We start from the raw sequence: 23,368 nt of genomic DNA, 5'->3' as shown, positions 1-23,368 counted from the left end.
GCACAAAGTAACAATTACCACAAATCTTGATACAATAGGGGCTGGTTTAGCACAGTGGGCTAAACAGCTGGCTTGTAATGCAGAACAATGCCAGCAGCGCGGGTTCAATTCCCGTACCGGCCTCCCTGAACTGGCACTGGAATGTGGTGACTACGGGCTTTTCACAGTAACTTCATTGAAGCGTACTTGTGACAATAAGCGGTTATTATTATGTATATACACAAACATTTCAACTCTGTGTTGAGGCACAAAGTATTAACTTTTTCTAAAAAGTCATTCATGAAATAGCTGTCTTCATTTACATTGGTGGAGACACATCCCAGACATAAGCAGCAAGGGAGGGGAGAAATTATAGTCAAGGAAAATAATCTGGCTTTCACAAGCCTGTGTAGAGAAAAGAATGTGATACTAAACTGTAACAAAATTAGGATGCAGATGAGAACATAACCCCACACAAACATTGCTTAGAGCAGTTCCTATTGTTACTTTAATACCAGTTTTGCAGCCAATTATGAAAGTACTTTGTTGAAACAAAAGGAAAATTGTCCAGTCACAGATTGGAGAGAGTAGAGGCATATGAACTCAGTGTTGTGGTCATGGAGATGGAACACTGATGTAGTTCCATGTCAGGATACTGTGTGGTTTGGAGGAGAATTTACAGGGGTGGTGTTCCCATGAATCCATTGTCCTTCTAGAGGGTAGAGTTTGAAAGTTTGGAAGGACGTGGGATACAATGATACTAGAGAGCACAACTGAGCTATCCGATGGAAACCTACTAAAAAATATATACTGTCTAGTGCAAGGTGTAAAAACTATTGTTCATATGAATTTCTATCCCAAAATCCCCGGTAATGCGGTCCACAAAACCCCAGCAAAACATTTCTATTTGTGCTGATACTTTTCACCCACTAGTTCCCCCTTTTTATTTCAAAGGATTGGAAATATGACTTCTGTTGCTCCCTCATAATTAATTCCTAATTCAGAGCATCAAGAGCGATTAGTATTCACAGCCTGGGAAATATTTAAATTGACAAGATTTAAATTGGAACTTCAACACTCCTGGCACGTCAATTATCTGAACCAATGACATTTAATAGTGCAAGATTTTCCAAACAGTTAGCTCTACCTTCTACAGAATGAAGCAAGATGATGCAAGGGGGGGGGTTAGATTTCTGAGATATTGGGACAAGTTCTGAGGAAGATGGGACTTGTACAGGCTGGTCAGATTGCAGCTGAACAGAGCTGAGATGAATTTCCAACACGGTGATTTGCTAGTGCAAAGGGTTCAAAATAACCTGGCAGGAGTGTGGGAACTCGAACCAGAAGGTAATATTAGAAGACACCATGGTGCAAAGAGAATGATTTTTTGTTGAACATTTTTTGTTGTCGCATCAAAACTAAAGAATTAGAGATGGCACACATCCAGTTCGTATAACTTAGTGCAAGGGGCTTATTTACAAGGTGCTGCTCAGACAGGGTACAATGTGAACTTCACAAAAGCCCGCGAAATGCTAAATGATGAAATTGTGTAACATGTGACATTACACCTGCCAATGGTGTTACTCTGATACATAGCAAGTAAGAAAGGGTTGAAAGATGGAACATGCCAATATATAATGTAGGTGATAATGATAATAATAATAAGCAGATACCAGAGTATGTCTACAGTCTGTTCAAGAAGGAAGTCGATGCCTAGAATCTGAGGTAGAAGGATCCATATCAGAATAAATTGGGAAAGATAGAAAGCACTCAGTAGGAAATAGTAAGGTATTAAGTGGGGTCAGAGTAAGAGGACATGTAATAAAGTCTAAATTAGTGTTACTGTGCATGTATTAGAATGCACAGAATATGGATTCACCTGAGGAAGGAGCTATGCTCCAAAAGCTAGTGATTCAAAACAAACCTGTTGGACTTTAACCTGGTGTTGCAAGACTTCTTACTGTAAAGTAATTAATGGGAGGGGGGGTGGGTGTGGAATTTCATCGGGGCGAGAATTATTCCAATTTATCCGTGCCAGATTCAAAGACTGATGGGCAAGACAGCAAATGAAAGATGGGTTGCTTTTAAGGACAAGATAGTTCAGGTACAGTCGAGGTACATTCCCATGAGGATAGTTCAGGTACAGTCAAGGTACATTCACATGAGGATAGTTCAGGTACAGTCACGGTACATTCCCATGAGGAATGGAGAAGGGCAAACAAAGGCAGGGTTCCCTGGGAGGCGATAGGGTCAGAGTTTAAGATGAAACACATAAAATGTACATTTGACAAATATCAAGTGGATAATGCAATTGGGAATCAGGCTCAATATAGAAGATTCAGAGAAGAATTAAAAAAAGAAAAGTAAAGAGAATGTATGAGAAGAAGCTGGCACCTAACATAATGGGAAAACAACTGTCTTCAATAGGTATATAAACAGTAAACGGGTGGTAAAAAGGACAAGCAGAACTAATAGGGACCCAAAAGTGGATTTATATATAAGCAGAGGTCATGCCTGATGCACTTGTGGTATAGAGTTAGGCACAGGGTCAGGCACAGAAAGGGTTAATGTGGAACTGGGTACAGCACCTTCCAAAATGTGATGAAAAGGAAGACATGACCCAAGTCTAGAGAGTGGTCTTATACTGGCCAGAGACATATGTACAGGTAGACATGGAAACAGCTCCTAGCGTAGACATTGTGTTGTATATATGTGCAGTTATAAGCACTGAATAAACTGTTAAACTGGACAATACATAGAACCTCTTCATGAGACCTACCAAACTGCACACGTCTCACAACATGGTGGCAGCTTTTGGAACCACCTAGAGCCTCACAGAAGATGAAGAAGAAACTTAACTGAAAAGTATCATTCTGACCTGACAAAAAGTACCTGAAACTAAGGGACAAAAGAAAATCACCAGAGAGAAGCCCCAAAGCAGGATTACAAGAAAAAGGCATAAATAAAACTCCATACTGCAGCAGAAGATTCCATCAAATCCCATGGAAGTCCAGCTTCGATACCCAAAGAATTCAGAATCAAAAGACCTAGCTGAGGTGAGCTTAAAAAAGCTTTCAAGTATTAGAGGAATTCGGTTGGTGTTCGGGGTATAAGTTGAATATGGGTAAGAGTGAGGTCTTTGCGATTAAGGCGAGGGGCAGGAGAAGAGATTGGGTGAGATGCCATTCAAAGTGGTGGTGGGGAGCTTTCGGTATTTGGGCATCCAGGTGGTGCGGGAGTGGGTGCAGCTGCATAAACTGAATTTGGGTCAGTTGGTGGAACAGATGAGGGGGGACTTTCGGAGGTGGGATGCACTCCCGTTGTCATTGGCGGGGCGGGTACAGACAGTGAGAATGACAGTCCTGCCAAAGCTTTTGTTCGCTTTTTCAGTGCCTTCCAATTTTTGTCCCCAAGGCGTTCTTTAAAAAAGTGAATGCAGTGATCTCGGGATTTGTCTGGGCGGGTAAAACCCCGCGGGTGAAGAGGATGCTGCTGGAGCGGGGGAGTGCGTGAGGGGGGGGCTCTTACGAATTTTATAAATTATTGTTGTGCGGAAAATATTACGATGGTCAGGAAGTTGGTAGCGGGGGAAGGGCGGTGAGAGAGCGGGTGGAAGCGGCCTCATGTAGGGACACGAGGAGAACGTGCAGACTCCGCAGATAGTGACCCAGCAGGGAAACGATCCTGGGACCCTGGTGCTGTGAAGCCACAGTGGTATCCACTTGTGCTACCGTGCTGCCCAAATAAAAAAAAACCTCCTCCTCTCCCATTTTACCAATATCCATAAATCTGTGTCCTCTGGCTCCTGAACATTCTGCAAGTGAAAATCGTTTCTCCCCATCTAGTCTGTCAAACACATCACTATTTTGAACACCTCTGCCATTCTCGCCGATCAGGTACTCCACCAGCGTATGGGATTATGGGTAATGTCTTGGGATGGATAGAAAGCTGGTTTGCAGACAGGAAGCAAAAAGTTGGAATAAATGGGTCTGATTGACAGGCCGTGACTAGTGGGTTACCACAGGGTTCTGTCAGAGGACCCCAACTGTTCACATTATATATTAATGATTTGGATGAGGGATGAGGTGATCCACTGTGTTAACTGTGTGCACCTGTATTAGGGGAAGTACGGTAGGACCTACACTACAGGTTCGCCGGTAGCCCCTGCCGGCTAGCTCCGCCCACAAGGAGCCGTATAAATAGGCATGACTCCTCCTGATCAGCCATTCTGCCAGCTGCAGCAGGAGGCCACGCATCTGGCTGTAATAAAGCCACAGTTGTACCAATCTAAGTCTTTCGTGCAATTGATAATGCATCAATTTATTAGTCAGATTTTCCACATTATGGACATCAGGATCAAACCTGATCACCTGCAGCTGGATCCGCACTCGCCAGACGCCAGAAAGGACTTTAATCACTGGCTGGCTTGCTTTGAGGCCGATATCAACACTGCGACCCCCGTGCCGACGGAAGCTCAGAAGATCCAAGTGCTTTACTCCAGGTTGAGCTCCAGCGTGTTCCCGCTAATCCAGGACGCCCCGAATTACACAGAGGCTATTGCTCTCCTTAAAGAGAACTACGTTCAGAAGACGAACACACTCTTTGCTAGGCATATACTCGCCACTCGCATACAACTACCTGGTGAGTCGATCGAAGACTTCTGGCGGGCTCTTATCCCACTCGTATGGGACTGTGACTGTCAGGCCGTCACGGCCACTGAACATTCCAATCTCCTCATGCGTGAAGCATTCGTGACGGGGATTGCGTCGGACCCCATCCGACTATGACTGCTAGAAGGGGCCACGCTCGACCTAGCGGAGTCGAAAGCTTTAGCGCTCTCCATGACGGTTGCATCTCGCAACGTCCAAGCCTACCCTGCTCGTCGCGCAGCCCACCCCTCCTACTCCTCTTGGACCCCGCAAACGACCCCCCCCCCCCCTCCCCCCGGCTGGGGCCACTCCTGCTCAATATGCCTGCGCCGTTCGCCACACCATGCACCCTGGGGGTCCCCGCTGCTACTTCTGCGGCCAGCAGAAGCACCCCCGCCAGTGCTGCCCAGCCCGCGCTGCCACTTGCAAATCCTGCGGTAAGAAGGGCCACTTTGCGGCGGTGTGCCAGGCCCGCGCAGTCGCCGCTATCGCGCCCGAATTCGCTCACTTCCCCCAGCCGATCGCACAATGGGCGCCGCCATCCTCTGCTCTCGGTGCCACGTGCGACCAGTGGCCGCCATCTTCTTCTCCCCCCAGGTCCACGTGCGGCCCATGGGTGCCGCCATCTTGCCCTGCCCCTACAACGTGCGCTGCATGGGCGCCGCCATCTTCTCCACCACAGGTTCACCGGACGCCGCCATCACCACTATTTGGTCTTCCCCACGGGACTGGAACGCTGGATCCGGGTCGCCGACGCTCTCCATCTGAATCCTCGGACGACCACCCTCGCCTCTATGACACTGGACCAGTCCCGTCCTCACAACCTGGCCACCGCTTCAACGACAGTGGAAATCAAAGGCCACACGACCTCTTGCCTACTGGACTCCGGGAGCACCGAAAGCTTCATCCACCCGGAAACGGTAAGGGGCTGCTCCCTCGCGGTCAACCCCGCCAACCAACGGATCTCCCTGGCCTCCGGATCCTCTGTCCCAATCCGAGGGTTCTGTGTGGTCAATCTCACTGTCCAAGGCGTGGAATTCAGCAGTTTCCGCCTCTACGTTCTCCCTAACCTCTGTGCTGCACTATTGCTGGGTCTGGATTTTCAGTGTAATCTCCAGAGTCTCACCCTCAAATTCGGCGGGCCCCTACCCTCACTCACCGTTTGCGGCCTCACGACCCTCAAGGTTGACCCCCCCCCTTCCTCTTTGCCAATCTAACTGCGGATTGCAAGCCCGTCGCCACCAGGATCAGACGGTACAGCGCCCAGGACAAGGCCTTCATCAGGTCGAAGGTCCAGCGGCTGCTTCGGGGGGGTATAATCGAGGTCAGCAATAGCCCCTGGAGAGCCCAAGTGGTAGTGGTTAAAACTGGGGAGAAACACAGGATGGTCGTGGACTACAGCCAGACCATCAATCGGTACATGCAGCTCGAAGCGTACCCCCTCCCTTGCATATCTGATATGGTCAATCAGATTGCACAGTACTGGGTCTTCTCAATGATCGACCTTAAATCCGCCTACCACCAGCTCCCCATCCGTAAATCGGACCGTCGATACACTGCCTTCGAGGCGGACAGTCGTCTCTATCAATTTCTTAGGGTTCCCTTCGGCGTCACTAACGGGGTCTCGGTATTCCAAAGAGAAATGGACCGAATGGTTGACCGGTACGGACTGCGGGCCACGTTTCCGTACCTGGACACCGTCACCATCTGCGGCCATGACCAGCAGGACCACGACGCCAACCTTGCCAGATTTCTCCACACCGCCACCCTCCTCAACCTCACCTACAATAAGGAGAAGCAAGTGTTCAGTACCAACCGCTTAGCCATCCTCGGCTATGTAGTCCAAAACGGATTCCTGGGGCCCGATCCCGACAGCATGCGCCCCCTCATGGAGCTCTCCCTCCCCCACTGCCCCAAGGCCCTCAAACGCTGCCTTGGGTTCTTCTCCTACTACGCACAGTGGGTCCCAAAATACGCAGACAAGGCCCGCCCACTTATACAGTCCACTCAATTTCCCCTCACGGCCGAGGCACAACATGCCTTCGCCCGTATTAGAGCAGACATAGCCAAGGCCGGTATGCACGCAGTAGATGAGACACTGCCCTTTCAAGTAGAAAGCGACGCTTCAGATGTCGCCCTTGCCGCCACTCTAAACCAGGCGGGCAGACCCGTGGCCTTCTTTTGCCGCACCCTTCATGCCTCTGAAATTCGACATTCGTCTGTTGAAAAGGAGGCCCATGCTATCATTGAAGCGGTGTGGCATTGGAGGCATTACCTGGCCAGCAAGAGATTCACTCTCCTCACTGACCAACGGTTGGTAGCTTTCATGTTCAACAACACGCAGCGGTGCAAGATCAAAAATGATAAAATCTTGCGGTGGAGAATCGGGCTCTCCACCTACAATTACAAGATTTTGTATCGCCCCGGCAAGCTCAATGAGCCCCCAGACGTCCTCTTTCAAGGTACATGTGCCATCGCACAAGTAGACCAACTCCGTGCCCTGCATGACAGCCTTTCACCCGGGGGGTCACTCGATTGTACCACCTCGTCAAAGACCACAATCTGCCCTACTCCGTCGAGGAAGTACAGACAGTCACCAGAGATTGCCAGGTCTGTGCGGAGTGTAAGCCGCACTTCTACCGGCCAGACCATGCGCGCCTGGTGAAAGCGTCCCGCCCCTTTGAACGCCTCAGCGTGGATTTCAAAGGGCCCCTCTCCTCCACCGACCGCAACACATATATCCTCAGTGTGGTCAATGAATTCTCCAGGTTCCCCTTCGCCATCCCATGCCCCGATATGACGTCCGCCACCGTCATCAAGGCCCTCAACTCCATCTTCGCTCTGTTCAGTTTCCCCGACTACATCCACAGCGACAGGGGATCCTCATTCATGAGCGATGAGCTGCGTCAGTTCCTGCTCAGCGGGGGTATCGCCTCCAGCAGGACGACCAGCTACAACCCCCGGGGAAACGGGCAGGTAGTGAGGGAGAACGGGACGGTTTGGAGGACCGTCCAGCTGGCCCTATGGTCCAGGAACCTCCCAGCCGCTCGCTGGCAGTAGATCCTCCCGGATGCACTGCACTCCATCCGGTCTCTACTGTGCACCGCCACAAATAACACACCCCATGAACGTGTTTTTACCTTCCCTAGGAAGTCCACATCCGGGATGTCGCTCCCGACTTGGCTGGCAGCTCCAGGACCGGTTCTTCTACGTAGGCATGTCCAACTCCACAAGGCGGACCCCTTGGTGGACAGGTTACGCCTGCTCCACGCCAACCCCCAGTATGCCTATGTGGAGTTCCCCGACGGCTGCCAGGATACGGTCTCACTCAGGGACCTAGCTCCCTCAGGTTCCACTACCACACACTTCCCCACCCACGCGCCACCCTCCCCTCCCCCGGCGCTCCCAGCATTAGCCCCACCAGGTCCATACCTCCTTCCCCTGCCCACGCTAGAGGACAAGGAAGATTTCGACACGCTTCCGGAGTCATCCAACTACTGGCCAGGACCAACGCCACCAGCACCGACGTCGCCGACGCCGACTTCGCCACCACCGCTACGTCGCTCCCAGCGAACCGTCAAACCACCGGACAGACTTAACCTCTGACGGGCACCAGACTACAAGATGTACACATACTTTTTTCCCCCTCCCCTCTGTAAATTACTCTGTATATAGTTCCACGCCACCCCCACCGGACTCATTTTTAATAGGGGGTGAATGTGGTGATCCACTGTGTTAACTGTGTGCACCTGTATTAGGGGATGTACGGTAGGACCTACACTACAGGTTCGCCGGTAGCCCCTGCCGGCTAGCTCCGCCCACAAGGAGCCGTATAAATAGGCATGATTACTCCTGATCAGCCATTCTGCCAGCTGCAGTAGGAGGCCAAGCATCTGACTGTAATAAAGCCACAGTTGTACCAATCTGAGTCTTTCATGCAATTGATAGTGCATCAAGGGAACAAAATGTATTATCTCCAAATTTGCAGGTGATACAAAGTTGGGTGGGAGGGTGAGCTGTGAGGAGGATGCAGAGATGCTTCAGCAGAATTTGAACAGGCTGAGTGGGCACATGCATGGCAGATGCAATATAATGTGGATTAATGTGAAGTTATCCGCTTTGGTATCAAAAATTATTATCTGAATGGGTGTAAATTGAGAGGTGGATACTTAGCGAGACCTTGGTGTCCTCATGTATCAGTCGCTGAAACTAAGTGCGCAGGTACAGCTGGCAGTAACAAAGGCAAATGGTATGTTGGCCTTCATAGCAAGAGGATTTGAGTATAGGAATAGAGATGTTTTACTGCAATTGTATAGGGAATTGGTAAGGCCACACCTGGAGTATTGTGTGCTGTTTTGGTGCGTTATCCGAAGAAGGGCGTTCTTGCTATGGAGGGAGTGCAGTGAGGGTTTACCAGGCTGATTCCTGGGATGGCGGGACTGTCAAATGAGGAAAGACTAAATTGGTTAGAAGAGTGAGAGGGGATCTCCTAGAAACTTATCAAATTCTAACAAGATTAGATGTGGTAACTTCAGAAAAAATGTTCCCGATGGTGGGGTGCCCAGAACTAGGGGTCATACTTTGATAAAGGGTAAACCTTTTAGGACTGAGGTGAGGAGAAATTTCTTCACCCAGAGAGTGGTGAATCTGTGGAATTCACCGCCACTGGAAGTAGTCGAGGCCAAAATATTAGGTAATTTCAAAAAGGAATTAGATATAGCTCTTGGGATCAAGGGATATGGGGGGAAACGCGGGATCAGGTATTGAACTTGATGATCAGCAAATGCTGTTTAAGTGCAGCTCGACTTTGTTAGCAAGGGGGCCTGGCGAGCGCGGTCCTGACGAATCGGCTGGCGAGCCTTCATTTGCGGCGTGAAGCGCGTGAGATCTTGTTAAATGGACCAATTAGCATTGAATAGCATTGCCGGCCTCGCCAGGAAGCTCGTGGCAGTTCCCACTCACTACCACACTTAGAAAGTCTGGAGAATCGCACCCGGAGTCTCCTGCGACACATGCTGTTCAACATCTCCTCAAAAGACCAACAACCCCTGTACACTTGGGGCCATTGCTAGCATTTCCCTTTGAATTCCCCTCGGCTTGATGGGCAGCAGGGACTTCAGGCCTCCAGCCTGCGTCTGCGCTGCTGCCTTCTGCAGCATTCCTTCTCCCCCGCCCACCTCCCCCAACACTGGGGCAGCAGCTTTATTGCATGCCCGAAAATGGAAATGGCTACACTTCGTCTCAGTTCCTTCAGCACCATTGCGCCAGCTTCATGTTTTCACAAAGGAGTACTTAACAAGGCCCGAGTGATTTCTCGCTGGGCAGCCGGTTAATTCCCAGGAGGCCGCTACATTCGACTTCTAGAGATGTGGGAAAATGATGGTGCACAGCGATAGAAAGGCAGAGGAGGTTTAACAGGAAGAATTCCTGCTTCGCTCCCATTAAATGGAACAAAAAAGACTAATAAAATAAATCCACGAAAAACTAATAAATGTTGGTTGTGCAAAGTGACAGAGATTAAGTAGTGAGAGTGAGATTCAGTCTGAGACCATATCAACGGACACTTGACATCAGGGACCAAAAACGAAATAAGTACCTTTAAAAAAAAAGAAAAAGTCATTCCGATTGTCAAACAATCTGAAACGCATCTACAGCTCAGCTCAATCTTAAGAGGCGAACGCAAGCCATGGTGCAGAGGAAACCCCATTGTCCAGCTAACCCCCAATGTCCAGCTAACAGAGGAGCTGGAATATTCCAGGCCAAGAGATAGATTATGGAACCTCATTAAAAGGAATGGTGGATCGGTAATGGCTCATATTTAAGGAACAAATGTATGCATGGCACAAAATGTAGGGATTCTACGAATTGTTATACATTCCTTTTTTTTAATAAATTTAGATTACCCAATTATTTTTTCCAATTAAGGGGCAATTTAGCGTGGCCAATCCACCTACTCTGCACATTTTTGGGTTGTGGGGGCAAAACCCACGCAGACACGGGGAGAATGTGCAAACTCCACACGGACAGTGACCCAGAGCCGGGATCGAACCTGGGACCTCAGCGCCGTGAGGCGGTTGTGCTAACCACTAGGCCACCGTGCTGCCCCATTCCTCTCTGGTGCAAAAACACAACAAAAAAAGGTAGCCAAACCATGACTTACAAAATAAATTAAGATAATATTAGATCCAAAGAGGTGTCACAAAAGGTTGTTAGAAATAGTAGTATTCCTGAGGAATACAGTTCAGAATTCAGCAAAAGAGGACCAGGATATTGATTGAGGGAGAAAAAATAGAGTACGAAAGTAAACTTGTCAGTTCCACAAAAGTAGACTGTAATAGCTTCTCTGAGCATATAAAAAGAAAAAGATTAGGGACAGCAAACGTAAGTCTCTTACAGTCCAAAACGGAATTGATAAGACAGAACAAGGAAATGGCAGAGTTATTAATCAACTGCTTTAATTCTGTCTTCACTGAAGCAGACATAAATAACTTCCCAGAAATGCTAAGGAATCAAGGGTCTAATGAGAAAAGGAATTGAAGGAAATTAGTAGTACTAAAAAAATTGAAGACATTAATGGAACTGAAAGCCGATAAATCCCAAGGGCCTGATGATCTACATTCTAGAGTAAAGGAGGTGGGGTGGCCATGGAAATAGTCAATGCATTGTTTATCATCTTCCAAAATTCTCAAACAATCTTGGCAGATTGGAGTGTGGTAAATGTAGCCTCACTATTTAAAAAAAGGAAGGGAGAAAACAGGGAATTACAGACCGGTTAACCTAACATCCATAGTAGGAAAAATACTAAAGTCTATTATAAATGATGTGATAACAGGACACTTAGATAATATCATCGGGGTACAGCACGGTGACGCAGTGGTTAGCCCTACTGCCTCATGGCGCCGAGGTCCCAGGTTCGATCCTGGCTCTGGGTCACTGTCCGTGTGGAGTTTACACATTCTCCGCGTGTTTGCGTGGGTTTCATCCCCACAACCCAAAAATGTACAGGGTAGGTGGATTGAACACGCTAAATTGCCCCTAATTGGAAAAAAATGAATTGGGTACACTAAATTTATTTTTAAAAGATAATATCAACGGGATTAAACAAAGTCAACAAGGACTTATGAAAGGTAAATGATGTTTGACAAATCTACTGGAGTTTTTTTTCCAATAGATACGGGTAAACCAGTGGATCCGGTATATTTGGATGTTCAGAAGGCTGTTGATAAAGTCCCACATGAGAGAGCGAGTGAGTAAAATTAAAGCACATGGGGTTGGGGTTAATGTATTGGCATGGGTTGAGAACTGGTTAGCAGACAGGTAGCAGAGTCAGAATAAATGAGTCTTTTCTGAAAGTGGCAGGCGTTGACTAATGGGTCACTTTAAGCCCCCACTATTCACAATATATATCAATGATTTGGATGAGGGAACCAATATTATATTTCCAAGTAAGCTGATGACACAAAACCCAGTGGGAATGCAAGTGGTGAAGAGGATGTTAAAATGTTTCACGGTGATTTAGATGAGTTGAGTGGGCAAATATATGGCAGATGCAATATAACATGGATGAATGTGAAGTTATCCACTTTGGATATCAGCAGCCGATAGCTAGGTTTTCCAGCATCGGCACATATTTTAAAAATTAGTTCATGGGACATACACCTCGCTGCTGAGGTCAGCATTTATTGCCCATCCCTAATTGCCCTGGAGGAGGTGGTAGTGAGTAAGTTTATTGAACCTCAGCAGTGTATATGGTGTAAGTATTGCCGCAGCTGTAGGAGAAAGTTCCGTGATTTTGACCTAGTTACAATGAAGGAATAGTGATGTAGTACCAAGTCAGGATGCTGGCAACTTGGGAGGAAATTTGCATGAGGTGGTCTTGTTCCAATGCAACTACTGTTCTTGTTCTTCTTAGTGGCAGAGATCGCTGGTTCAGAAAGAGTCAACACAACTTGTAGATAAACACACTAGTAACATGTCCCAGCGGTGGAGGAAGTGAATGTTTAAGCTAGTGGATGAGGTAATAATCAAGAGTGTTGATTGTCCTGGATGGTTCTGAGTTTCTTGAGTATTGGAGGTGCAGTCATCCAGGTTTGTGGAGAACATTTCATCACAATTCTGATATGGACCTTATGGACGATGGACAGGTTTCGGGAGTCAGGAGTTGATTACTCACTTCAGAATTCCCAGGCCCCCGAACTGCTCATGTAACCAAAATATTTGTGGTCGGTCCAGTTAAGTTTCTGGTCAATGGTAACCACCCTCCAGCCTCGGGATGCTGATAATGCCATTGGACATCAAGAGGGAAATGATTAGATTCTTTCTTGATGGAAATAGTTTTTGGCTGGCACTTATGTGGCACGAATGTTACTGTCCATTTCTTTATCAGTTCGAGCCTTACCCTTACTCAACATCCTGGAGGAAAATTTGCTGCATGTTACACACCAGAGAGGCCACAGGAGGGAGCTCCCGAACCTTCACACTCACCCACTTTGAGAAGGCCACGGATCTCATGTCGAGCCACATGGGCTGGAATTCTCCAATTCCGCGGCCAAGTTCTGACACCAGCGTGAAAAGCGGCGCGAGCCACTCCGGCGTCAACAGGCTTCAAGTGGCAGGAATTCATCCCTTCCTAGAGGGCTAGTACGGCGCCAGAGTGGTGTCCGCAGCTCTGGCGCCCAAAAGCCAGCACGCCATGGCCGACGCGAGTTCGTGCATGTGCGTAGGTTCCCGTCTCTGCACCGGTCCCCAGGCAATATGGCGGAGCCCTACAGAAGCCCCGCCCGGAGGAATATAGGCACCCACGGAACTAGCCCGCCTGCCGATCAGTAGGCCCCGAACGCGGGCCGGACCAGGCCACCCAGGAGGCCCCCCTCCCCTCCTCCCTCCCCCCCTCCTCCCTCCCCCCCTCCCCCCTCCCCCCCCTCCCCCCCCCCACCAGAACGGCCCCCGCAGTAAGAACTCCAAGATCCTGCCGGGTGGGACCATACGTAACCCACACCGGCGGGACTCAGCCGAACTTGGTGGGCACTCAGCCCGTCGATGCCTGGAGAATCGCCGGGGGAGGCGCTTTTAACGGCCCCCGACCGGCACGGTGGCGATCCCACGGGCGCCCGAGAATCGGCGCCGGAGAATTGGCAGGCCGGCATCAAGGCGGCGCTCAATTCTCGCGCCGCTCCGGCGATTCTCCAACCCGGAGCGAGGTCGGAGAATCCCGGCCATGGTTCTTGCTGTGGGAAATGATGAGGTCAGCAATATCATGCTAGCATCAGGTTTCTGACTGAAAAGCTGCTCTGTTGGCCTAAAAACCTATTGCGTCCTCTCGCAGGTACAACCTTCAACATCTGTTGTTGTCTTCCTAATCCCAAGGGGATGATGTACATCCATTCTAGGTTTCTACCCTCCTTTCCTGACACTTCATCACAGGATGTGGAGATGCCGGTGTTGGACTGGGGTGAGCACAGTAAGAATCTTACAACACAAGGTTAAAGTGCAACATGTTTGTTTCAAACACTAGCTTCCTCAGGTGAATGCTCAGGTGAGAGTAGAATGTAGGGAGACTAGAATGTTACGACCCCTTGGACTAGTGCGTGGTCAATTCCAGCCCCACTTGTCACAACTCAATTGAAACGAACAAATAATTCTTAGACAATGGGCAGCACGGTGGCACAGTGGTTAACACTGTTGCCTCACAGCGGCAGGGACCCGGGTTCAATTCCAGCATCGGGTGACTGTGTTGAGTTTGCCCTTTCTCCCCGTGTGTGCGTGGGTTTCCTCCGTCCTCCAGTTTCCTCCCACAGTCCAAAGATGTGCAATTTAGGTGGATTGGCTATGCTAAATTGCCCCTCAAGTGTTCAAAGATTAGGTGGGATTACTGGGTTACGGGGACAAGGTGGCGGTGTGGGCTTAGGCACGGTGCTCTTTCAAGAGTCGGTGTAGACTCGATGGGCAGAATGGCCTGCTTCTGCATTGTAAATTCTCCGATTCTATGAAATATCTGCATCTTTGGTCTATGGCTGCCCAATAACTATAATCACCTAGTTTGTAAATTTAAACGCAATTAATTTTTATTAATAACAATAACTATAATTAAAATACAGTAAATACAACATGTTAACTATTACCGAATTCCTAATAATTATAATAATCTTTATTATTGTCACAAGTAGGCTTTCATTAGCATTGCAATGCAGTTACAGTGAAAATCCCCTAGTCGCCACACTCCGGCATCATTTCGGGTGCACTGAGGGAGAATTCAGAATGTCCAATTCACTTAACAAGCACGTCTTTCGGGACTTGTGGGAGGAAACCGGAGAACCCAGAGGAAATCCACGCAGACACGGGGAGAATGTGCAGAATCCACACAGACAGTGACCCAAGCCGGGAATCGAACCCGGGTCCCTGGTGCTGTGATGCAGCAGTGCTAACCACTGACCTACCCTTAACTCACCCAACCCTCTATATGCACACACAGACACAGATAGGCAAACACAGAGGGGAAAGAGGGGTTTAAAATAACGATGAAAATAAAAGGATAAGAGTCTTGGTTTGAGATGGACATCTTCCAGTCCACAGGTCTCAAAAAACCTCTTTGCAGGTTCAGAGAAGAGCAGGCAGGCACATTTCTGGGATGTGGGGGGTGGGGGTAGTGAAGAGAAAGAGAGAGTGAAAAAGAGAGAGAGCGAGAGAAAGCGAGATTCTCCTCTCTGCATCCAGGATCTGAGTGTCTTTCCTTGGTTCTGTGAAAACCATCCCACTCAGGTAGAACCAAATCACCGTCTGTCACCGGGCAAAATACAGCCTTTTGCAAATTCATTGGCCTCCAGCCAGCCAATCGAGCTGGACCCCTCCAAATGCTTGGGTGCCAACGTTCTGCTGCTCTATACAAGAAAATAAGAATTAGGAGCAGGAGTAGGCCATCTGGCCCCTCGAGCCTGCTCCTCCATTCAATGAGATCATGGCTGATCTTTTGTGGACTCAGCTCCACTTTCCAGCCTGAACACCATAACCCTTAATCCCTTTTTCTTCAAAAAAAACTATCTATCTTTATCTTAAAAACATTTAATGAAGGAGCCTCAACTGCTTTACTGGGCAATTAATTCCATAGATTGATAACCCTTTGGGTCAAGAAGTTCCTCCTATACTCAGTCCTAAACCTACCTCCCCTTATTTTGAGACTATGCCCCTAGTTCTGTTTTCACCCACCAGTGGAAACAACCTGCCCGCATCTATCCTATCTATTCCCTTCATAATTTGATATGTTTCTATAAGATCCCCCCCCCCATCCTTCTAAATTCCAACGAGTGCAGTCGCAGTCTACTCAACCTCTCCTCGTAATCCAACCCCTTCAGCTCTGAGATTCACCTCAGTGAATCTCCCCTGCACACCCTCCAGCGCCAGTACGTTCTTTCTCAGGTAAGGAGACCAAAACTGAACACAATACTCCAGGTATGGCCTCACTAACACCTTATACAATTGCAGCATAACCTCCCTGGTCTTAAACTCCATCCCTCTAGCAATAAAGGGCAAAATTCCATTTGCCTTCTTCATCACCTGTTGTATCTGTAAACCAACTTTCTGTGACTCATGCACTAGCACACCAAGATCTCTCTGCACAGCAGCATGTTTTAATATTTTACCATTTAAATAATAATCCATTTTGCTGTTATTCCTACCAAAATGGATAACCTTACATTTGTCAACATTGTATTCCATCTGCCAGACCCTGGCACATTCACTTAACCTATCCAAATCCCTCTGCAGACTCCAGTATCCACTGCACTTTTTGCTTGACCACTCATCTTACTGTCGTCTGCAAACTTGGACACATTTCCCTTGGTCCCCAACTCCAAATCATCTATGTAAATTATGAACAATTGTGGGCCCAACACTGATCCCTGAGGGACACCACTAGCTACTGATTGCCAACCAGAGAAACACCCATTAATCCCCACTCTTTGCTTTCTATTAATTAACCAATCCTCTATCCATGCTACTACTTTACCCTTAATGCCATGCATCTTTATCTTATGCAGCGACCTTTGTGTGGCACCTTGTCAAAGGCTTTCTGGAAACCCAGATATACCACATCCATTGGCTCCCCATTATCTACCGCACTGGCGATGTCCCCAAAAAATTCCACTAAATTAGTTAGGCACGACCTGCCCTTTATGAACCCATGCTGCGCCTGCCCAATGGGACAATTTCCATCCAGATGCCTCGCTATTTCTTCCTTGATGATAGATTCCAGCATCTTCCCTACTACAGAAGTCAAACTCACGGGCCTATAATTACCCTCTTTCTGCCTACCTCCTTTTTTAAACAGTGGTGTCATGTTTGCTAATTTCCAATCCGTCGGAACCACCCAAGAGTCTAGTGAATTTTGGTAAATTATCATTAGTGCATTTGCAATTTCCTGAGCCATCTCTTTTAGCACTCTCGGATGCATTCCATCAGGCCCAGGAGACTTGTCTACCTTTAGACAAGAAAGTTGGTTTACAGGTGCAACAGGTGACTAAGAAGGCAAATGGAATGTTGTCCTTCATTGCTAGAGGGATGGAGTTTAAGACTAGGGAGGTTATGCTGCAACTGTATAAAGGTGTTAGTGAGGCCACACCTGGAGTATTGTGTTCAGTTTTGGTCTCCTTACTTGAGAAAGGACGGACTGGCACGGAGGGTGTACAGAGGAGATTCACGAGGTTAATCCCAGAGCTGAAGGGGTTGGATTACGAGGAGAGGTTGAGGAGACTGGGACTGTACTCGTTGGAATTTAGAAGGATGAGGGGGGGATCTTATCGAAACATTTAAAATTATGAAGGGAATAGATAGGAAAGATGCGGGCAGGTTGTTTCCACTCGAGGGTGAAAGCAGAACTAGGGGGCATAGCCTCAAAATAAGGGGAAGTAGATTTAGGACTGAGTTTAGGAGGAACTTCTTCACCCAAAGGGTTGTGAATCTATGGAATTCCTTGCCCAGTGAAGCAGTTAAGAGGCTCCTTCATTAAATGTTTTTAAGGTAAAGATAGATCGTTTTTTGAAGAAAAAGAGATTAAGGGTTATGGTATTCGGGCCGGAAAGTGGAGCTGAGTCCACAAAAGATCAGCCATGATCTCATTGAATGGCGGAGCAGGCTCGAGGGGCCAGATGGCCTACTCCTGCTCCTAGTTCTTATGTTCTTATGTTTAGCCCCATTAGCTTGTCTTTAACTACCTCCGTAGTGATATCACCTGTCATAGCCTCATTTCTATCAGTCAATGGTAAATTACTTGTGTCTTCCACTGTGAAGACCAACCCAAAAAACCTGTTCAGTTCCTCAGCCATTTCCTCATCTCCCATTATTAAATCTCCCTTATCATCCTCTAAAGGACCAATATTTATCTTAGCCACTCTTTTTTGTTTTATATATTTGTAGAAACTTTTACTATCTGTTTTTATATTCTGAGCAAGTTTACTCTCATAATCTATCTTACTCTTTTTTTAGTAGCTTTCTGTTGCCCCCTAAAGATTTCCCAATCCTCTAGTCTCCCACTAATCTTTGCCACTTTGTATGGTTAAATATCTCCAATAGCACAGTGTGCTATTTTGCAACTTTTGAGTTCCTCACTTCCTCTGCTCGTCTTAAAGGTATATGTCCACTAAACATCCATGGATCATGATAACCATAAAGTAAAAGAAATGGGGGAAAAGGGAATCAACAAGAATCATAGAATTTACAGTGCAGAAGAAGGCTATTCGTCCCATCGAGTCTGCACCAGCCCTTGGAAAGAGCACCCTACCCAAGCCCACACCTCCACCTTATCCCCGCAACCCAGTAGCCCCACGCCACCTTTTTGGACACTAGGGCAATTTAGCATGGCCAATCCACCTAACCTGCGCATCTTTGGACTGTGGGAGGAAACCGGAGCACCCGGAGAAAACCCACAGACTCGGGGAGAACGTGCATACTCCACACAGACAGTGACCCAAGCCGGGAATCGAACCTGGGACCTTGGAGCTGAAAAGCCACTGTGCTAATCACTGTGCTACCGTGCTGCCCTAAGGGCCCTTACAGGAATTACCTTCTATTGGCTAGGTGAAGATGGATAGACAAAGCAAGACAAGCCTACCAGTATGATATACAAGAGAATGGCCAATGGGAATGGCCATAGGTAGGTGCTGGAGAGGTTCAATAAATCTGCTTGGTCTAGAAAGAAACAGTTCAAATTCACCAAAACAGTGCAAATTCGCCAGGGCTTAAACTGTTAAATTATGACAGCAACTTGCATAAACTTGTCTTTAACTTTCTTTTGAGGAATCACCTAATAGGGGCTTTAAAATGTTAAAATAATTCAATAGGACAGGTATAAAAAAAACTTCCTTTTTGTGATGGAAATCCCGAACTAGGTGGAATCATTTTTAAATTATTCAAGAGTTAAAATCAATTTTGGTGGAAATTTTAACTCAATCCCTAAAAGGCGGTATTGAGATAAGCATAACTTATCCAAGCGTCCTTAAACAGGCTACTCTTGTAGGCCAAATGCCAAGCGTGTGTATACCATGCAACCCAGGGAGAAAGACAGAAAAAACTATTTTTTTAAATTCATTCGTGGGATATAGGTTTCACTGACTAGGCCAGCATTTATTGTCCATCCCTAAATGCCCTTGAAAAAATGGTGGTGAGCTGGGCCAATTAGGGAAGGGCAAAGATTGCTGGCTTAGCCAGGGAAGCCCACATCTTGTGAATGAACAGCTTGGTTTCAGATTGGTTGGTCACCTTTGGTCAGAGTACTCTGGCAAAAGATCATCTGATTGACCTGAAACCTAAACTCTGATAGCATGGGGAATGACCTTACTATCTAACAGCACTAGGAATTTTTGGGGCCTCAGTAGCATGGTAGCATTGTGGATAGCATAATTGCTTCACAGCTCCAGGGTCCCAAGTTTGATTCCGGCTTGGGTCACTGTCTGTGCGGAGTCTGCACATCCTCCCCGTGTGTGCGTGGGTTTCCTCCGGGTGCTCAGGTTTCCTCCCACAGTCCAAAGATGTGCAGGTTAGGTGGATTGACCATGATAAATTGCCCTTAGTGTCGAAAATTGCCCTTAGTGCTGGGTGGGGTTACTGGGGATAGGGTGGAGGTGCTGACCTTGGGTAGGGTGCTCTTTCCAAGAGCCGGTGCAGACTCGATGGGCCGAATGGCCTCCTTCTGCACTGTAAATTCTATGAAACTCCCCGCCGAGGTTGCACTCAGTCGCATTTCCTGCACGAAGGATCTGCATTGAGGAGTTCTGCTCGTCAGTGCAGGGAGAGATCATTTTAAAATGGCGCCGATCTCTCGACCTCCCCTCATTGTCACCCCCCGGACACCTGAATGCCCCAACCGTCGGGGGGACCGCACCTGTGCACTGAATGCCAGGATGTCCAGGTGCCACTGTCAGTGTGCCCCGGCGGTGCTACGAGTGCGCCACCTGCCCAGATACTAACTACCTGGAGTCCACCGATTCCCCCCCGCCCACCAATGTGCCGTTCCACCTGGTCCCGGGAGCCAGTAGATTCTGGGAGCCAATTAGATCTGGCGTTGGCAGCATTGTGAATTTTTAAGCAAGTCTGCATCGTGCCCATTGTGGGCGGGATCCAGATCACGACATCTCACAAGGTGTAACAACCGTTGGGAAACCTGGAAGAGGCCTCTCGCTTTCAGCAGGATGCAGCTGGTAAATCGCACCCTGTTTTTCCCTCTAGAAACACTGCCTGACCTGCTGTTTATTTCCAGCTTCTTGGGCTTTTGTTTCAGATTTCCAGTATTCACAATATTTTGCCTTTGTACAGCTCAATTGCTTTTGTGAAAAAGATTTAAAAGCAAAACAAAAACCGTTCAACAAACTTGAGTTGGAGTTGCAGATACTCTTGAAAGCATGCCATTCAAACATATTTAATAGAAGCCTTTAAAATAATAAAACATTGAATTTGGTCCATATTTGGAGGTGGTGGTGCGCACAGGACATAAGTATAGCTTACACAAGTATAGAACTAGGCTGTAGATATTAATTGGTATTTGTTTTCCCAGAAATATTGACTTATGGAACAGCTTTTATTTATGGCAACGATTTACAAACATTTAAAAGGGAATTAACAATACTGCAAATTGAATCTAGGTGATGTTGGGTAGGGGAATGATGCATCTCCTATGACATCATGTCATGTTCATCGCCCGCAATGAATTTCTCAGAGCCCGCACCACTGAACTGGTTCAGAGTTCTGGGCTGGGGTTTTTTCACCAGTTTGGTTGGTTGGGGATCCTGGACAACATTGTCTTGCAACATGTTAGTTTGACATAAGTTTGGTGAAGCAGCCCTTTTCCTGTCCTTTCTCTTCATGTGTTGGCTAATAGTTTGTAAATAAATCTTGAAATTGTGAATTTGGACAGGTTGCATATGCTTGGCATTTGCCCCCGAGTAGCCAGAATGCCTGTTAAAGTTACGCCTACTCCAATACAGCCTTTTCGGGATTGAGTTACAAATCTGCACCAGAATTACTTTGGAACGGTACTTTTTGATTTTGACTTTTGAATAATTTTAAATTGTTCCCCCTAGTTCTGGATTTCCCTCATAAAAGCTAAGCTTTTTTTTATACCTATCCTATTGAATTATTTTAACATTTTAAAGCCCCTACAATGTGATCCCTCAAAAGGAAGTTAAAGCCAAGTTTATGCAACTTGCTGTCATAATTTAACACTTTTAAGTACTGTCATCATTTCGGTGAATTTGCACGGTTTCTTTATCGATCAAGCAGATTTGGGCAGCATGGTAGCAGTGGTTAGCACAGTTGCTAGCACAGCACCAGGGTCCCAGATTCAATACCCAACTTGGGTCACTGTCTGTGTGGAGTTTGCACGTTCTCCCTGTGTGTGTGGGTTTCCTCCGTGCGCTCCGGTTTCCTCCTACAAGTCCCGAAAGATGTGCTTGTTAGGTGAATTGGATATTCCAAATTCAACCTCAGTGTGCCCAAACAGGTGCCCGAGTGTGGCAACTAGGGGATTTTCACAGTAACCTCATTGCAGTGTTAATGTAAGCCTACTTATGACACTAATAAAAAAATGATTAAAAGATTTATTGGACCTCTCCAGCACCTACCCACGGTCAGTAATGTCATTCTCTTGTACACTATACACGTAGGGTAGTCTTGCTTCTTTCAATCCACCTTCACTTTTGCAATAGAAGACTACTGTACTCGCCCTAGCACATGAGCACATGCACTTTTTAACCACTTCACCCCCCTTAAAAAGACTTGCACATATACTTACACAAAAATACTACTATTCGTGTGTCAAACTGAAGGGGCTGGACAAGAATAACGATTAGCTGCCCACAAAGCCCCTTCAGTGATTTTGGATCTTGCTCACTTGGAGGAATGAAACGGTTAAGAATCCAGTTCTGCAGAAACAGCTGAATAGACATCATACGCTTGTATTTTCAGTGGAAGCACAACTTTGGCTTTTATATCCTAATAAACAAGTAGCCAGCAATGTGTGTACAATTGTTATTGTTACTGACCTGCAAACCCGCTCACCCACTGTCCGCCTCTGGGTGGGTGGGTGTGCGCGCGCCTGAACCCGGAACCGGCGCTCGAGCTTCCCGCCTAGTTCTGATTGGCAGCTGCCGCCTCCACCCACTCCAGGCGGCAGCAGTAAAACACACCCACCCCTTTCTAGTTTACTCTGCAGCAGACTCTTCACTGTATTCGGAATTAAACCAGTTTACAGCACTGTTAAATTAATCTGAACTACATATAACTGCTGTTTTGGGGAAGTTTGCAGGACTACGTTCGTTTTCTTGGGACATATGCGAAAAGAAAGTCTCAAGCATACAGAAATACAGATGAGAAAAATATACCAATACCACATTTATGGTTAACTGAATAAATTATGCAATACATTTTCTTTCCATATTATAGTGAAACTGCTGAACAGCTTGAGGTTTTAGGACAATCTGAAAGCATTTGCAGTGAAGTTTTCCAGTGCAGGTTCAGAAAATGAGAGATTTATTAAATTAATTAATTTTACAACTGACTTTGGAGGGATTTGAATTGGGGTTCAGGGTGTACTAGCTAGATGGATAAAGAACTGGCTGGGCAACAGGAGACAGAGTAGTGGTGGAAGGGAGTGTCTCAAAATGGAGAAAGGTGACTAGTGGTGTTCCACAGGGATCCATGCTCGGACCACTTGTTTGTGATATACATAAATGATCTGGACGAAGGTATAAGTGGTCTGATGAACAAGTTTGCAGATGATACTAAGATTGGTGGAGTTGCAGATAGCGAGGCGGACTTTCAGAGAATACAGCAAAATATAGATAGATTGGAGAGTTGGGCAGAGAAATGGCAGATGGAGTTCAATCCAGGCAAATGCGAGGTGATGCATTTTGGATGATCTAACTCAAGAGCAGACTATATGGTCAATGGAAGAGTCCTGGGGAAAATTGATGTACAGAGAGATCTGGGTGTTCAGGTCCATTGTACCCTGAAGGTGGCAACGCAGGTCGATAGAGTGGTCAAGAAGGTATACAGCATGCTTGCCTTCATCGGACAGGGTATTGAGTACAAGAGTCGGCAGGTCATGTTACAGTTGTATCGGACTTTGGTTAGGCCACATTTGGATTATTGCATGCAGTTCTGGTCGCCACATTACCAGAAGGATGCGGATGCTTTAGAGAGGGTGCAGAGGAGGTTCACCAGGATGTTGCCTGGTATGGAGGGTGCTAGCTATGAAG

The 23,368-nt window shown here is 47.2% G+C and overlaps 1 protein-coding gene across 3 annotated transcripts in view; it reads right to left on the bottom strand.

The window, feature by feature from the left end:
- Positions 1 to 22,237, bottom strand: part of fancc (FA complementation group C) — a 202,852-nt gene extending 180,615 nt beyond the window's left edge. For 2 of the 3 annotated variants that reach the window (XM_038804799.1, XM_038804801.1), the window contains exon 1: positions 22,154 to 22,237. The gene's annotated coding sequence lies outside the window, so the exon portion shown is untranslated. Of the gene's footprint in view, positions 1 to 21,903; positions 22,046 to 22,153 lie in introns of all 3 variants that reach the window. The other variant, XM_038804800.1, reaches the window with a different exon arrangement.
- Between the last annotated feature and the right edge of the window lie 1,131 nt (positions 22,238 to 23,368).

The sequence above is a fragment of the Scyliorhinus canicula genome, chromosome 8 (assembly GCF_902713615.1).
Source record: "Scyliorhinus canicula chromosome 8, sScyCan1.1, whole genome shotgun sequence".
Classification (NCBI taxonomy): domain Eukaryota; kingdom Metazoa; phylum Chordata; class Chondrichthyes; order Carcharhiniformes; family Scyliorhinidae; genus Scyliorhinus; species Scyliorhinus canicula.
This window is presented reverse-complemented; position numbering and strand designations above follow the sequence as displayed.